Below are 18,639 nucleotides of genomic sequence, written 5' to 3'. Positions count from 1 at the left end.
TCCTAAATAAAACACCTTGAATTCATTTAAACATTTTAAGATAAACATTTTGAAATCAGTTTGATATTAATTTTCTCAAAAGGAAGAAAGGAAGGAAAATCAGAGAAGTTTATGGCATGAAAAACCTATTAAATGGCTTTGTGATGTGTCAGTTTGGCTGGATTGAACTGAACTTCCCAGAATCCTCTTTCTTGTATGGCATGAACCACACGGGAGCTTCTTGGGAGATTTGGAAGCAAAAGGAAGCAGCAGCTATTTTGTAGCTCACACACACACACACACACACACACACACACACACTCACATTCACACACACAGGACTGCTGATGTGCTGACTCACCCTGGAACAAAGCAGTGGCTGGGCTTCAACTGCCCTACCTCCCCTTGGGTTTTTCTTAGCTTCTCTGAGTCTTAGGCCTGGTGTGTTGCTTTAGCTCTATGACTAATGGCCCTGGTTTCTGCAACTATTAGTATTCATTTTCTATTGTTGCTGAAACAAATGATCACAAACATGGTACCTTAAAACAATTTCTTGGGAATTCCCTGGTGGTCCAGTGGTTAGGACTCTGCATATCCACTTCAGGGGACCTGGGTTCAATCCCTGTTTGGGGATATAAGATCCTGCATGCTGCACGGTGCGGCCAAAACAACAACACAACAAAAAGTTTCTTATCTTACAGTTCTGTAGGTTAGACATCTGTCATGCATCTCACTGGCATAAAATCAAGGTCTTTTATTCAATTCCATGTTTTTTCTGATGGGGAAAAGAACTTTGCATTAGTGAAGCCCATGACAGCAGCATTATTTCTGTCAAAGCTGGAAAAAGGTAAATTGTGGGGAAATTTTTATTTTAAACACTTTTTCATGATTTTCTTCTTTAAAATCCAGGCAGCAATATGAAAAAATAAGAAAACTATCCTTTAGATTAAACACCTCGAATATGAAGGTACTTGTATTAGTCATAGGCAAATAACATATCCCCTTAAGTATTAAGTAAATGTATAATCATGGGAAATGAATTTGCACAGCTTGGGGTTTGGGTGAAATTACTGACTTTTTTTTTTTCTTTTAAGCAATGAAATTCTTCATGAAAGAGGTGGGATTTAAGTTTCTTTGGTAATGAATTAAGAAAAAAATTTGTTTTGGCAGGAGGTGTTTTTTTTTCCCCCAATGTATTTCAAATCCACTTAGAAACATCTAGATTAATTTCTGTCCCTATTTTCTATCCTCCCATCTGAATATAAATGGAATGGAGTCATAGATATACAAGTGCAATCAAATCATGCAGGTAGTGTCTAAAATATAGTAATGTAGGCATAGTCACAGAATTCCCATATGTAACTGGCACAGACAAGTCTTCCTCATGTGAATCTCACAGAGAAACATTGATCATTATGCAGAATTGCCTAGAAATATGACAGTCCGGAAATGTGGTGGATGCCCACCCTTTACACATTGGAAAAATCACGTCCAATTTATCTTCTTGTCTAACTTCATTCAAAACTTCTGCATGCGTTGCTCAGCTGGTGCGCTGATGCAGTTCCCAGAAGAACACTGCTCCCTCCAAAAGCACTTATTTTACCCCTCACATCCTGGCTGGTGGCCCCCTGGGACACTGGCCCTCCTCTGTGAACCAGGAGTGGAGTGTGAACTCAATCTGCTACACACACAATGGCACATTCTTGGAGAGTGGCTGTCTAGAGCCGTTTCCTTCACACAGTGGCTCGAGGGTCTTTTGATGGAGGGATTACTGGATGTTAAATTTCAGGTAGTGGCTTCTTCAGCTGATTCCTTACCCAGTTCTGACAGTGGCGTTGTAAGTGGCTTTCTTCCACAGATTAGTGTGGTTGTTAATGTGCCCATACACATCAGCTTTAAAGTGAGTTTTCTGGCAGCTGAAGCCTTTTACCTCTTACCTGTTCTCTCTCTAAGAATGTAGAGGATTTAGTCTCTACTCCTTGCTCTTTTGTGGGGTGGGGGGTTGGTCTTCTGGACTGGGATAAAAGTTTTTTGGGAAAAATAACATATTCAAAACAAGTCCCAGACACCTATATACTCCAGCTAGCGTCTGTGGGTTTTGAACTACTTTGAGGAAGTCCAAGTATCTAAAAGGACAACTTATACCTTTGAATTCCTGAAACTCTGTCCATGGCTCCACACTTATTAGCCAAGCAAATTCATTTCCTTGTGCTTTATTTTATCTACCTCAAAAAAAGAGGTGGCCAATCAGTAACAATAGCAAAATATGTGTTAAGAGTAAGGATAGAGAGATCAGAACTGAACAGGGGAAAAAAACCCCTAAAACTATTCATATAGTTAAATACTGTGGCACATCGTAAGATAACACATATTTCTTGGAGCCAGAAACTATGGCTTACTTATGTTTGGTTTAGGAAAACCTACTTCCTCCTAGTATTGTACAAGTGTCATTCTACATTTTCTTCTATTTTTTTTTATGACATTTTTTTGGCTTTGATTTTTAACCCAGCTGTAATATATTTTGATATATGTCTTAAGATAGGCGTTATGTCTGATTATCTCAACATCGGTTATTGAATCCTCTTCCAATTAACTTAAAAGATACTTATATCAAATTCTAAATTCCCCCAAACACCTGGGTCTGTTTCTGGTGTATTGACTTTGCCAGTACCATGATGTTTTAGTTACTATAGCTTTCTATTGTGTTCTAATACTTGGTTTATCGACTAAAAACTGCCTTGTCTATTCTTTTAGAGATGAGCTATAGAGTCAACTTGTCATATTTATTAAAGAATTCAATTTAGGTTCTGATTAAGAATATGTTACATTTATAGAAGTATCTGGGGCAGTTGGCAATTTCATATTATTGAATGTCCCCATGCAAGAACATGGTCTATCTAGGTGCCCTCTTGTGTCTTTCTCTTCTTGTTCAGTTAGTACATAACCTGATTACATTTAGAGAAGAAACAAAACAGAAACAAAGCACTCCCATGATGCTTGAATTCAGCCAAACCACAAGTTCCTTTTGTGACTGATTGTTGTTCTAGAAGGGGTCAAATGATTAAATGTGTTAGTTTTTTTGTTTTTTTCTTAAAGATTTTTTTTTGATGTGGACCATTTTTAAAGTCTTTATGGAATTTGTTACAATATTGCTTCTGTTTTATGTTTTGTTTTGTTTTTTACCTGGGAAGCCTGTGGGATCTTAGCTCCCTGACCAGGGATCGAACCTGCACCCCCTGCACTGGAAGGTGAAGCCTTAACCACTGGACTGCCAGGGAAGCCCCGAAATGTGTTAGTTTTTAAAATTAAAAAATAGATATGTAATTGCTTTGGCCATTTGCACGTATAATGTCAGTCCTCTTGTATCGCAAAATATCACTCAATAAATACTTGTTATTAGACAGGAAGTGTTGAATATTTTTTCCAGGCCTGTCAGCTCCTACCTCCGGTTTTATAACACTTCTCCTTATGGTCAGTAGGGGGCGCTCCCGCAGCAACAGGCCCTCTTTCAGTGCCACTGAATTCCCCCAAATTTCAAACCTTAGGAAGTACTGGTTTATAAATTATCAACTGCAGTTCTCACACATTCTAACAGACTCACATCTGTGGGCATTTTACGTAGAAGACAAGTAATGGGAGAAGGTGAGATCTTCAAAGTGTCTTGTAATCGAAGAAGGCCTGTATTATATAAGCACAGGAGGCTGCAAGGGATTATAACAACTTGTGTTTGGGCTAACGAGTGGAGCCTCTGCTTTTAGGGGCTGTTCTTTTGAGCCCTGGTGCCAGCAGACTACTTTGTGAGCTGTCAGTTTCCTGATCTTAGTCCTTTAAGGGCAACATTTTTAAAGTGGTGCTTTAAATAGGGTGGCCGAGCTCAGGAGAGCAATGAGTTGGAGGCTATGGAAGGAAACAGGTCTGGTTGCAGACATTTGAGAGAATTTTGATTCTCTCTACTGGCTTTGGAACAGTTGCCCTCATTGTTGAGGGTGGTGATGTCAAAGAAGTGTGCCACTCTCCACCCCCCCTACCAGGCTGAGCTCAACGCTTCTTCCTTATGCTTGGGAGCTTCTTCCTTATGCTCCCAAACCATCCAGAGTTTATTTCTACTTTGCAAATACCACATTTTGTGATATGCACCTGTGTATTTGCTGTATCCCCTCTACGTTAAGATACGTGAAGGCAGAATCATGTTGTATTCATCTAGCATAGGGTTTGGTATACTATAGGCAGTTAATAATTATTTGATCGATAGATGACAGAAAGAAAGGAAGACAGGTAGAAGGAAAGGAGGAAAGAAAAAGGTGTCACAGGGTGATAGATTGATATCATAAGGTAAGTGAATTTTTAAACTGATCCAGAATCTGGAAATAACAACAGTAACAAAACACACAAAATATTACTGGGTATAACCCAATACAAATGATAATAACAGAAAGCAAATGGTTTCTAATGAGGTTAGTAATAATATTTGTAATAGCAAATATAGAATGTGACCATAACTACCTCACTGTGAAATAAAGACCATTTGATATTTATGTATAATGGATTCCAAAGTTTAATTGCATAATGTAAAAGTATCCTTAAATATAGTGAGGTTCTAGAATGTAGTATTCCATGTACAATTTTATTAAAATCATTCATCTTACTGAAATTGAGATATTGAACAGTCAACTCATAATTCCCACTGTGGCTCTTATTTGAGTGGAATTTTTCTTATAGCTCCCTCTCTTAATAAAGCACCAGAAAATTATTAATTGAGGAGTTTAGTTCAGGTATTCACATTCATAATTCCTTGGGTTACCTTTCCCAGTAATACTGTGAACTTTCCTTATCCTCAAACAACTACACATAAGGGTATTTTGAGAGTCTTCATTCTTCTGGATAGTTCATTATCCAATAATATAGTCTATATGAATTGTTCTTAGAACACCTAAGGTTAAACTGGATGATATAAATGCTGTTTTGAATAGAACAACTTTTTTTTTAATTAATTTATTTTATTTTATTTATTTACTTTGGGCTGCATTGGGTCTTTGTTGCTGCCCGTGGACTTTCTCTAGCTGTGATGAGCAGGGGCTACTCTTTGCTGTGGTGCGCGGGCTTCTCATTGTGGTGGCTTCTCTTGTTGCGGGCCATGGGGTGTATGTGCGCGGGCTTCAGTAGCTGTGGCACACGGGCTCAGTAGTTGTGACTTGCGGGCTCAGTAGTGTGGCTCACGGGCTCTAGAGTACAGGCTCAGTAGTTGTGGTGCACGGGCTTAGTTGCTCCGCGGCATGTGGGATCTTCCCAAACCAGGGCTTGAACCCGTGTTCCCTGCAGTGGCACGCAGACTCTTAACCACTGCTCCACCAGGGAAGCCCAAGAACAACTTTCTAAGATACCCCCACTCAAAAGGTTCATGCTTATTAATTTGATAAAAATAATTATCTATTTTTTCTGTACAGTATCGACTTCCTATATTTACCTAAATAAGCAGTTAAATTTATGAAAATCACCTGAGTCAAAGATTCATCTTGACAGTAAAAATTACGAAATGTTGTTTGATACATTGTGTTTCATTAACTTGATATATTATTTACATTAATTTCGTATAAAATTTTAAGTCCAACACAAATATAATTATCTGATTTTTTGTGTGTCTAGTGTGATGCAGTGAACAGAAAGTAGGTGGACAAAATGTTTTTCACTGAAAAAAATTCAATTAGACAAGTATTTGTTGAACATTGACTTCAGAGGTAGAACCTGCTCTAGAGTATATGGGTTCCAATTCCAGCTGTGCCACTTAAGTCGGAGGAACTTAGGCATGGGACTTTACCTCTCTAAGCCTCAGTCTCTTTATCTGGAATATTCTTTAAAGTAATTACAATCACTATTTTTAAGGTTGTAGGAGGATTAAATGAGCTAATTCACGTAGAGCAATTGTCATAGGGCCAACAACACTGTGATCTCTCAGTAAATGGTACCTGTTAGATTCTCTCCATTGTTCTAGGCCCACGGGATAACATAAAAGATATTCGAGATACTGCCTATGTTTAAAGAGGCTACACTATTGGGAATTCACTGGTGGTCCTCAGGACTCCGCACTTCTGCTGCAGGGGCACGGGTTCCATCCCTGGTCAGGTAACTAAGATCCCACAAGCCATGTGGCATGGCCAAAAAAAGAAAAAAAAGAGGCTACATTATTAATAATACTTTCTCTATTATATTAAGAATCCTGGGCTCTGCACAGCAGGTTGGAACATTTAAAAAATGATTCATTTAAAAAATATTCTTGCCTACACAATGTATCTTTCATATAGGTATATAAATTATATTTGATATGGGATATGCTGGTATTTTATTTGTTTTATTACCTTTTATTGTAAGATAAAACATAGGTACAGAAAAACACATACACAAAAATGTATAGTTTAGGAAATTATTATGAGGCGACAGCCTTGAAACACCACTCATTTTAAGAAATAGAATATTGCCAGTTGTGATGGCTAATTTTATGTGTTAACTTGACAGGCCACAGAATGCCCAGATTAAACATTGCTTTCTGGGCATGTCTGTGAGGACGTTTCTAGACAAGATTACATTTGAATCTGTGGACTCAGTAAGGTAGATTGCCCTCTTCAATGTGGGTGAGCACCATCCAATCCACTGAGGGTGTGGATAGAACAAAAAGCGGAGTAAGGAGGTACTTGACCCTTTGCTCCTGCCTCGCTGTTGAGCTGGAACATATTGTATGTTCTCCCAACCCTCAGACTGGGATTTACACCATCAGCTCTCCTGCGTCTCCAGCTTAAGACCACAGATCAGATTGTGTGACTTCTCAGACTCCAGAATTGCATGAACTTATATACCTATATCTTTATCTCTGTCTCTCCATCTTCATCTCTAGCTCTATCTCTGTCTCTCTCTATATTCTACTGGTTCTGTTTCTCTAGAGAACCCTGACTAATACAGCATCCTTTCCAGATATACCTCCAGGAACATGTTCCAATCACAGCATTTTCCTCCCTGCAAAAGTAACCACAATCCTGTTGTGTATAGTGAGCATTTCCTTGCATTTCTTTATAGTTTTATCACCCAGGTGAGCATCTTTAGTTCAGCCTTGCCCATTTTAGAAAACTTGATGCATCTTTTATGCCTCTTTATTTAAATTTTATTGACGTATAGTTGATTTACAATGTTGTGTTATTCTCCAGCACAGCGAAGTGACTCAGTTACATACACACACACACACACACACACACACACACACACACACACACACATATTCTTTTTCATCTTCTTTTGCATTGTGGTTTGTCACAGGATATTGAATATAGTTCCCTGTGCTATACAGTAGGACCTTGTTGTTTATCCATTCTATACATAATAGTTTGCCTCTGCTAATCCCAAACTCCCAATCTTTCTCTTCCCTACCGCTCTTTTATGCCTCTTTTAATCTATATCTTCCTCAACCATTTCTTTCTTCTTCTTATATCTGTGAAGAACCCGGAGCATTTGACCTGTCCAGAGGCAACAGTCCCGATTTTGCTGACTCATACTCATAGTACAGTTCAACATGCTCCTCTGTCCTTTGTATTTCCTGGAGATTGGCAGCTGGATCCTGACAATAAGACTCAGGTTCAATCTCTTTGACAATACTATGGTTTCCACCAAGAGGTTCATTATATTTGATTTTTGCTCTTTTGTAATGTTTATAGCAGTTGATGTTCAAAGTTTAGGTATATTAATTCACTGAGGTTGCAAAAAATGTAATAATTCTATCACTTCTTTTTCATTTATTAGTTGGCATAATTTTATAAGGAGATGCTTTCTCTCATCTACTAATTGGCTACCCAATTCAGATAGGAGTGGAAGCATAAGCATATGATTCTTTTTCTATTTACCCAATTTTTAAGATAATGAAGCAGTTCTCTGTTATTCTGTGCAGGTGACCAATTAGATTATCTTAAATATCATTACAAAATATAAATATATTGGTTGGGTTTCTATTGATTATTATTTTTATCCTTCTTGATATTCTTTGTCCTGCTTTTGGCCAATGGGCGCTTCTTTCAAGTTGGCTCCAAAGTCTTCTGACATTATAGAATGGTCTTTCCTTGCTCTCTGGTACGTCAAGATATTTCAGGTCATCTTGTATATTTCTTGCTCCTGACTTAGAATCAGCCATTTCTCCAAGAAGCACAGGTGTTTTTTAAAAGAAATTGTTTTTTAATAGGCTGTATGCTTTAGGATCACTCAATGGAACTAAGCTTATCATTGTTTCTAGGCTTTTTCAGAGAATTCTCTCTAATATTTCCAATTCAAATACAGGACTACAGGGTTTATCCTTTACCTTGTCTATATTCCATCTGTATTTTCTTCTGTCTATAATGAGAATCTTAGTTCTCAAGGACTTAGAGGATGAACAAATTAGAATGTCCCAGAATTACTCACTTCCTTTATATCATGTTACACATGGACAGTCTCAGAATAACAAAACGTCTATTGAGATCACCATCATGATTACTGAAAGCAGTTAGGTTTGTTTCCATCTTCTCACCCTATTCTTCCCCTACCTTTTTCATGATTGTTGTATCTATATTATCAGCTCCTATGCTCTTTACCATCTAGAACAACTTTCTCATTAAATTTTAGTTCTGTAAGTAATGACATATTTAGTGTTCAACCCCAGTCCTTATGTCCATGTCCTTCTAGTCCTTTTAACTGTCTGAAGCTCACTCTCTCGTAAATTCTAAAGGGAAGACCTATGGGAATGAAATTCCCTGAGTTCCTACATGTTGACAGCAATTTGTCAATGGTCTTTATACATTTTACATTCTCTTCCCTCGAGTGTCTTCAATGTGTTCTTCATTTTTTTCCTGGTATTATATGCTCCTGTCAAAAAAGCCTCTTTGTTTCCCCTTATAAATCATGTGCTATTTCAGCATAGATGCAAAAAAGATTTTTTTCTGTTTTCAAAAGCCCATTGGTTTTACTAAATTATGTGTAGATACTGGTTGTTCTGAGTCAATATTCTCAGGTACGTGCATTCTTCTAACATGTTGTTCCAATTTTCTTTTTCAGTTTCAGGAAAGTTTTCTTGAATCTTAGTGTTATGTTTATTTTCTTGTCTTTTTTCTTTTTCAGAAACTTTTTGACTATCAATAATATTTGTCGCTTCTTCTTTTTCCCTTTTATTTTTCAACCTCTTTCTTCATTTATTTTTATAAATTGAGGTAAAATATACACAAGGTAAAATATACCGTTTAACCATTTTTAAGTGAACAACCCAGTGGCATTAAGCACATTCACCATGTTGTGCAGTCGTCACCACTATCCACCTCCAGAATTTTTTCATCTTCCAAACTGAAACACTCTGCCCATTCAACAGTAACTCTCCATTCCCTCCTCTCTCTTCATTTACTTTTGATTTTCAAATGTTTCGTTTTTTTTAACATCTTTATTGGAGTATAATTGCTTTACAATGGTGTGTTAGTTTCTGCTTTATAACAAAGTGAATCAGTTATACATATACATATGTTCCCATATCTCTTGCCTCTTGCATCAGATGTTTCATTCTTTTTACCAATTTCTTAAGGCATTTTTTGTTGAGTTTATTTACTTTTGTGATCCTTCTATTTTGTGAGTCTTCATTTCTAAAATGATATTTTTTCCTTTATTTTCAACTTTTCTTTAAATATATCATCTCATTTCCAAATTTTTCTAATTCTTATTTAGGTCTGTTGTTCATGTCTTGTACCATCATTTTCTTAATGTCTTTTAGCTCATTTTAAAATGCTACATTATAGTTTTGATCTGTTTTTTTGAGTGTGTTACTGGAATATGGTAATTATTTATGGGACTGTGATTCTACTTCTTCTCTTTTTTTTTTTTTTCTTACAGTAACTTACCATGGGATTCGACCTTCATAATTTTCTGTGAAGTTTAGTTTATATGAGTTAGTTTTCCAGAGCTTCAGAAGGAGACTTGGCTTAGATGGATTTTCTAACTTTACTGAGCACACTCTTCAATTGTTTTCACGTGGTATTAAAAAAAATATGGTGCCTTGGTTTTTGAGATTTCTTGGTTCATTTTCTCTCCTGCACTTTATCTGGATGTTTTCTTTTCTTTGCCTCCATTGTCCCATCCTGCTTGATTTTTGTTCCACTTCCAGCAGTTTTTGCTCACTGTAAGGCCCTGTCCTAAGAAGGATCTGCCTCATCACCTTTGAGAGTTCACAAGGATAGGAGTAGATTATATTCAATACTAATGAATATTGTGGCAATGGATAACTGATACATTGGCATCCTAGATCATAGAATGTAATGCCTATAAAACGTTTAAAGGCCATTGGTCCCAACCCTGTAATTTTACTGATGAAGAAACCAAAGCCTGGAGTAAAAAAGTATCCAGACTAAAACATCTACAGTGCTTGCATATGTAGATGAAGACTAGATACCTTTACTCTTTCTTCTGTACCACATCTTGCCTCTGTTCCTTGAATAAGAAGTAGGATTTAGAGAAGTATCTTCACATAATATTTCTCACTCATGCAAATTCCAGTGCAGATATTTCTGGTCAAACCTCAGACTGGAGAGTTATATGATGCTGCCTTCTTCAGACATGACATCCAAGGTTGCTGCAGAATGGGGAAGAGTTGGTGGGGAATGCAGGCTGCATATGTGAGTATCTTCTGATCACATTCCATTGGCTAGAACTAACCACATAATTCTATGTATGAAAAGGGGGATTGGAAATATGGTGCCTGGATAGTCAGCTGTTTCCTAGAAACCTGCTATGAAAGGGGAAAATTAAACTTTAGGGGTCAGCTAACCATCTAGCTATAGAAACCTTTCCCAGAGAGATGCCTGTAGACTTCCTCTTACACAGCTATGGGCACACTTATCGTTGGGAAGGAGAATGGGAAAAACATGACTGACTTAAACTAATGCAGATTTATCTTTCAGCTGCTTACAGGATCACCCTGCCTGAGTAATGAATATCTGAATGAAACTGAGGTTGTCTGGAAGAAGATTAACAAGATCTTCTAGTCACCATAGATAATGTCTTTTTCAAAATAGTTATACTCGGCTGAACATGAGCAGAGAATGGACTTTAGCTGCTGATGCAGGGCAAGCTGATATGGAGATAATTAGAGAGAGAGAGAAAAAAAATTGAATGATCCTTGAACAATCATGGAATAATTCTGCATAGCTATCAACAAGGTCCATGTTCTACAGATTCATTTTCAGTAGGATATTAAGGCTGAGTAGTTCTTCTAGCAAGGCTAATGGATTTTGTTTGATTTAGCTGTGATGTCTTGCCTAGATTACTTCAAGTGTATTTATGAGATGCCTAGTCAGATTTAAGACCATGACACATAACCAAATTAACAGGTCCTAAGAAGAATCAGCATATAGCCTTGATTAAATTAGCTATTAATTAGCAAAGTGGATGTTCAGTCAGAGATTTTACTTCAAGGAAACAGCAAACAAACCTATTTTGAGCCAAAGAATGGCATAGACAGTTATGAGGTTGTGAAGTGATAAATGGTTGCTACATAAATTAATGCACTAGACTTTACATATATGTCAAAAGAGCATAAATTATGCATCATTCTTTTCTAACTTTTAAACACACCAAATGGCACTTAATTTGGACAAATCTTTTGACTGCTCTGGGGATTAAAATGAGAGGTTAGAATTAGATGACCTCTGAGGTCTCCTTCAACTCTGTATTTTTTCAGGCTTTAAGTCTTAATTTTAAATAAATTATAACGTATGGTTAAACTATGACATCTTATTTCTCTTAGGTTCCTCAATGGCTAGTATATACTAGATCTTCAGTACGTAGTTGATGAATAAGTGAACCTAGAGTCCTTTTCATTAGCTTCCATAAGAGAAAGGAGGTTAATTACAGTATTTCTTAATAGACATGACAGGGCTTACCTGGTGGTGCAGTGGTTGAGAGTCCGCCTGTGGATGCAGGAGACATGGGTTCGTGCCCTGGTCCGGGAAGATCCCACGAGCGGCTGGGCCCGTGAGCCATGGCTGCTGAGCCTGCGCGTCCGGAGCCTGTGCTCCACAGCGGGAGAGGCCACAACAGTGAGAGGCCCGCATACTGCAAAAAAAAAAGACATGATAGACCTACAGACTTTATTTTGATGACTGCTATTATGCTATTTTAATATCTTTATGGGATCAAATAGCCATTATACTTCCATATTTGAGTGACTACAAGTAGTCAGAGACCACAGTTGTTCTTATAGCTGTTGATTTTAAAAGTCAATCCAGTTCATGAGATTTGAAATAGGTCAAGTAGTGAGCGCCTGGGGTCACTTTCTTTGTATAATGTATGTTAGTTGTACTAAACCTTCGTTAATTTGATTTTCATTCATTTGATATTTTTGATGGTTTGATGGTTTTGGCTGGGCTGAATTTTTTTTTTTTACTTCTTTCTTAAGTGATTGATGTCATAATCAAGATTTCTGGGAAATGTTTATACTATTAAAGAATAGCCTGCTTTATTAATTATTCATTTTGCATTATACATTATTAGTTATTCCAGAAATTCTTATTTACATATGAATAATAATAAATACAGACAAAGTAATCACTGAAGTATAAGGTAACTTTATTAGATTATTTTGAGTCACTTAAAAAATTTAAACTAATTCAAATATATTCTTGAAAATAATCCATAATATAGTCTTTTCACTAATTTTGACTGGTTCTCCTGTCTAAAGGTGAAATCTTTGAACATTTTGACATGTTTTACTATGGCAAAAATTGTAGATATCTGAGATATGTTATCCTTTTTGGTTATAAGAAATCAAAATGCAGGGCTTCCCTGGTGGCGCAGTGGTTAAGAATCTGCCTGCCAAAGCAGGGGACACGGGATTGAGCCTTGGTCTGGGAAGATCCCACATGCTGCAGAGCAACTAAGCCCGTGAGCCACAACTACTGAGCCTGCACTCTAGAGCCCACGAGCCACAGCTACTGAGCCCATATGACACAACTACTGAAGCCTGCACGCCTAGAGCCCGTGCTCCGCAACAAGAGAAGCCACTGCAATGAGAAGCCTGCGCACCACAACGAAGAGTGGCCCCCACTCTCTCCACAACTAGGGAAAGCCTGCGCACAGCAACTAAGACCCAATGCAGCCAAAAATAAATAAATAAAATAAATAAATTTATTTAAAAAAAAGAAATCAAAATATAGATAAAGTGCAATGGTTATCATAAAATTTTACTTTCAGAGTGGTTATTTGTATTTTATAACTGAAACACTTTCCATGACTGATCAAGTGCTTCCCAGTCTCTAGTGAGCCAAGATAAACTGTCTGCAGAAAATCTGGTTATGAATTCATCAAAAAGAAATTTCTTAGGCAAACTGGAACAGTGGATAGGGAATTGGTGCAGATCATAATAGGTCCTGTACTGAGTTCTTCTGTGATATTTCAACAAAATGAATGAAATGCAAACTAGTGTCTCTAGTCATCAAATTTTTAATTCGTTCTAAAAATGAGAAAATATATGTGCATATCAGGTCAACGTTTTGTGCTGACAATAGTTCTTTTAGTGGTAAACTTCCCACTCAAAGAGAATCCAACTGTCCCTAAAGGAAGGGGTCACCCACATTTCTCTTAAACAGGGAAACATACTTTCAAGGCCAGTATCTTTTTATGTAAATCATTAAGAAACAAAAAAAGAAAAAAATTAAGTAATACATTTCAAAATAGAGAAATATGTTTTAAGTTAGTTTTGCCACCCTCCAATCTCAACTTAAGATATTTTCAGAAACATTAACCTCTTTTCTATTTTAACTTAATATTTTATTTTCAAAGAGACTTACTAACTGATACATAAAGTCTTATGATATTGGATCCAGGTTACTACAGGAAAGACTCTGAGGTAGTAGGGCTTAGCAGGAAAAAATAACAGATGATCATAGCTACCAGTGTTATTTAAAAAATTGCTTCTTTAAATGTGACCAGCTCATTAATATTAACATTGGTTTTTTTGTATTCCTGGCTGCTTTTCCGGGATATCAGTTAGTTTTGCAGGCTGCTTTTCTTTGCTCCTTTATGAAAACGGGTAAAGGGATTCAGTGTAGGAAACTATTCAAAAGAAATCTAAAACCTGAAACTTTTTTACTTTCTTAAATTAGAGCTACAGCACACCTCATAGACTTAATACACGAGGAAAAGAGTGTCCAGGTCAGGCAATTGCATGTTTTCCAATCCTGATAACGTGCAGAGTGGAATCAAGACTCTCAATGTGAAAATTACCTTAGAAAAACTTATTTTTATGCAGAAAACAATTTTTAGAATATTATTTCATCCTGAATAATACTTTCAGATGTCCAAATTACCTTTTACTCATGGTTATGCTGCAAAAAGAAAAATTACAAGACGTTTGGCTACATCTTAGTTTTCGCATATGCAGCACGTATCGTTGCATCCACATGCGGTAGAGATCTTCAATAAAATATTGAAATGAAAATCATCTGCCAATGATGGCCTATTTGTGCCTTCTAATCTATAAATTGCTTATGTCCTGCTTCTGAGGTGCAGCGTACTTTCTCATAAATCGGGGGAAGTTTATCCTTTGAGAAGATGGATCAAGAGATGACAAGCTGTGGACCAGTTGGGAGCTCAGGAGTCCAGAGGAGGGGATTTTAAATGTGGATGGAGGGGATCTCGTTCTGCTGTGGATCTGCAGAATGTCTTGAAGTGGTTTTCAATGTTTTGGGTTTGACAGACCCAAAGTGTGTTTTACTAAGCACTTTTCTCTTCATTTTAAGCCCATGTGTATTATAAAGGAAATTTAATCCGTATGTTTTTGATTCCTTTACACTTAACTCATCAAAATGTTGTTTTGTAAGAGCTATTTGATGTCCAAGAGGCTTTGAGTCTTTTTATAACTTTTAAAAGCTTTTCTCCCTCCTTAGAAACAGGAAGTTGTGTTTTTCTGAGAGTAAACGAACTAAAAAAACCTAGAGGCTAGAGTTGGTTAGAAGACTTCAAACCTAGGCTAAAAGTTAAAATTAATAAAACAGGAGACACATATCATACTCACTATGCGTTTGGTTTGTTCTAAGCATTTTTGGTGTTTCAATTTATTTAATTCTTGCAACTACCATGTATGGTAGGTGCTGTTACTATCTCTATTTTAAAAAAGAAGTTATGTCACCTGCCCCAGACTTACACAGCTCATAGGGGTGGAGCTGGATTTGAAACCAGGCAGGCTGGGCCCCTGTGTCTAAACATTTAACCACTATACTGTACTTCCTGTTTCCATAGTGTTACCCTGTGACTTAAGAATTTTGGACACTCCTTAAAATTAGTTATGTACCAATACTGTACTAGATACTGAGAAGGTCATGTTCTTGCCCCTAAGAGGGTTTATTCTGTAACGGGCACACACAGACAAAAACAAAACAAAATAAACAAACAAAACAAAAACCAAAAACGCTAAATGAAATACTGCATGTTTCTTCCATGTCATTTATTCATTCAACATACTTTTATAAGGTATCTACTGATGTCAGGCTCTCACCTGCTCATTAGTGAGAGCAGTCCTGGAGCTTGTATCCTCATGGATAACGGATATTGTATTTCATCCCCCACCCTTTAGAGCAGAAATGGGGGAACTGGGCAAAATTCCTGGGTTGCTTCTGATATTTCCAACAGTGACAGAAGGTAAGGAGGCAGTGGGGATGACTTGCAGCCTCCCTCCCTCTCCTGTCCAGCCTGTGTTCTTGGCAGAATGTATTTCCTGTGGAAACTGGGGAGCATTTACAGGCTCCAGCTCTACTCTTTAGGTGCCACTGGATATTTTCTTCCAAGCACAGCTCTTCCTTTCCTCAATGATGTTAAGAAGCTAGTATTCCTGTTTGTAAGATACAGATTTTATCCTCAAAAGTCTTAGTTAAATTGAAGAATACCCGGAAAACCTTTAGAGAAGGCTTTTTCACATGCATTAGTATAAATTGGTATGGTTTACTGCATCTGAATTATGAACAAAAGATTACAGCAAAAACTCCTAGGGGCAAGACGGGAATAAAGATGCAGACCTACTAGAGAATGGACTTGAGGATATGGGGAGGGGGAAGGGTAAACTGGGACAAAGTGAGAGAGTGGCATGGACATATATACACTACCAAATGTAAAACCAGTAGCTAATGGGAAGCAGCCACATAGCACAGGGAGATCAGCTTGGTGGTTTGTGACCACCTAGAGGGGTGGGATTGGGAGGGTGGGAGGGAGGGAGATGCAAGAGGAAGGAGATATAGGGACATATGTATATGTATAACTGATTCACTTTGTTATAAAGCAGAAACTAACACACCATTGTAAAGCAATTATACTCCAATAAAGATGTTAAAAAAAAAAAGATTATAGCAAGAACTTGAAGTGTTAAGTTATCTCATTAGGTTAATATTTATTTGAATCTTTATGGGTGTTTTTTCATCACAAAAGTAATACAAGTGTATTAAAAACAATTTGGAATGCAGAATCACGTTAAAAAATGAACATCTACCCACAAACACAAGTACAGCTGACATTCTGTTGGTTATAGATGTGTAGTTTAGTATTTTTAAGTGGCTATAATTGTCTTGCTTTTAGTTATACACTTACTTTTTCAAAAGCTTTTTTTCTCATTAAAAGCAAAGAAATACCATGTTTTATCTTTTAAAATGAAATATCACAATAGAATTTGAAACCTTGAATTTGGCTTTCCTTTAAACTTGAAGAAGTATACATTTTCTTAAAGAGAAGTCCACTTAAGATGCTCCCTGGGTAATCAGAATGACCAAGGCATGGCTCCCAATAGAGGGAAGTCACCCAGGGAAGTGTAGGCTGAAACATGGAGGGGCTGTGTGGTGTGGTGAGGTGAAGTCACTCAAAATGATATCCTTTCCTCAGGAAATGTGCCTTGGATTCCAAATCAAAATTCTTCTAAAATTAGATGGAAGAGTTTAGAAAGAACAAATACTACCAGGTGTATAAGACCCGAAAAGTGGTTGGAAATAATAAAAATTTTTCAAGCCTATTACAAAGTTGTACTTTTTTCTCAAGTGCTCAAAAGAAGTCTTAGATTAACTGTATTTTGTGAAAATTATTTTTCTCATCAATATTGTTTGTAAGAATGAACACCTTTAAAAGATTTAACCTTTAAAATCCTCTAAAACGTTTATATAAAGTAAGCTTTAATACATAATACGCCTAGACACAAGTTGAAAGTGTTAAAAACTGTCAATTACCTCAAAGAAAAGATAAAGCATAATTGTACTTTCATTTGTATTGAAAAGTAATGTAGAAACATACTAAATAAAAATCAATATATTGAAAAAAGACTTATGTTTTTAATTTTTCCATGAAATCCCTCCAAGCAGCCAGAATGCACATTTCACATAATTTTCCAGGTTTTGTCCCTAAGTCCCTCTTGGCTTTGAGAATTTTATTCAGATGTCAAGGGAATTAAGAAAAACAAAATTTCTTTGAAGAAAAAAAAGGAAATCCTTGAGCCACGCATGTTTCAACCTTTGAATTATCTTGTTCAAATAATTACTTTTTCTCAGGATTATTACAGTTTTTCATTTGTCTTCTCACATTTTTATCTTAAAATACTTTGTTGTCCTTTATTATATTAATTTTTAAGTTTAAAAATTTCAGTCTCTGACTATCAAAAACAAACAAACAAAAATAAAAAACCCATACAGATACCAGTTCTAATGGGCTAAACTTGATAGCAACGTCAGACTTGCCATGACATCTGTTGCTGACTGTCCAAAATCGGTGGCGGGAATTGAAACGATTCAGTTTGCCAAAATAATAATCTGATTCTACAGCTAACTGGTGCAGTCTGGCTTATCAAACTCTGAGTCCTATGTCTCCATTAGGGTGGAGAAAGACAGTTATCACAGGTCCCTGCTTTGTCTCATCTTTGTTTTCATACTGTGACCCTGCCTTCTCTCTGCTCAGGAAAGGAAGGACAGAGAGAGCTGGAAAGGTACAGAAGGACTGAGGGGAATTAAGCCCAGGAGCATCGTCCTCTATACTGTATCACCAATATATGAAACTGAATATCTACTGCAGACCTCTTTAGATCTGAATGGATTCCTAGTTTATCTAACTCCCACGCCAGAGGCAACTTAGTCTATCCTGAAATGTGGCTCACAAAACAGTCTTATTTGAAAAGAAAGAAAAAGATGGGAAAAGCGAGAAAAAATTCAGGTTTCCTAATCTGAGAACTAATTGCCAAAGATATTGCACAGCTCATCTGGAAGGACAAAGTCAGGTTAAATTAAATAAAACCACTTTATTCCCTACAAGTTAAAAATATGAAGCTCAGGTTTTACAGAATTCTTTTATAATGTATTCTGCTATTTTTCTGGCTTTGATTTAAATTAATATAGTCAGGAAAGCATTTAGAGAGATGAGATTATGTCAATTTTTGTACTTCCAAGTTTTGCTCAGGTTTTTAATCAGAAACTGGATAGTTTGGGGAACCTGTCATTTTCCACATAGAAAAATGTTTGTGTTTGTGTGTGTGTGTGTGTGTGTGTGTGTGTGTGTGTGTGTATTCAAGAAATATTCCAATACACAACCTGAACTGGATTGGTCATGTCTGGAGTACCTAGAACCTTTTGTTTTGAGTCTAGACGCTCAGGTAAC

This window comes from Phocoena phocoena, chromosome 12 (assembly GCF_963924675.1).
Source record: "Phocoena phocoena chromosome 12, mPhoPho1.1, whole genome shotgun sequence".
NCBI classification, from domain to species: Eukaryota; Metazoa; Chordata; class Mammalia; order Artiodactyla; family Phocoenidae; genus Phocoena; species Phocoena phocoena.
This window is presented reverse-complemented; position numbering follows the sequence as displayed.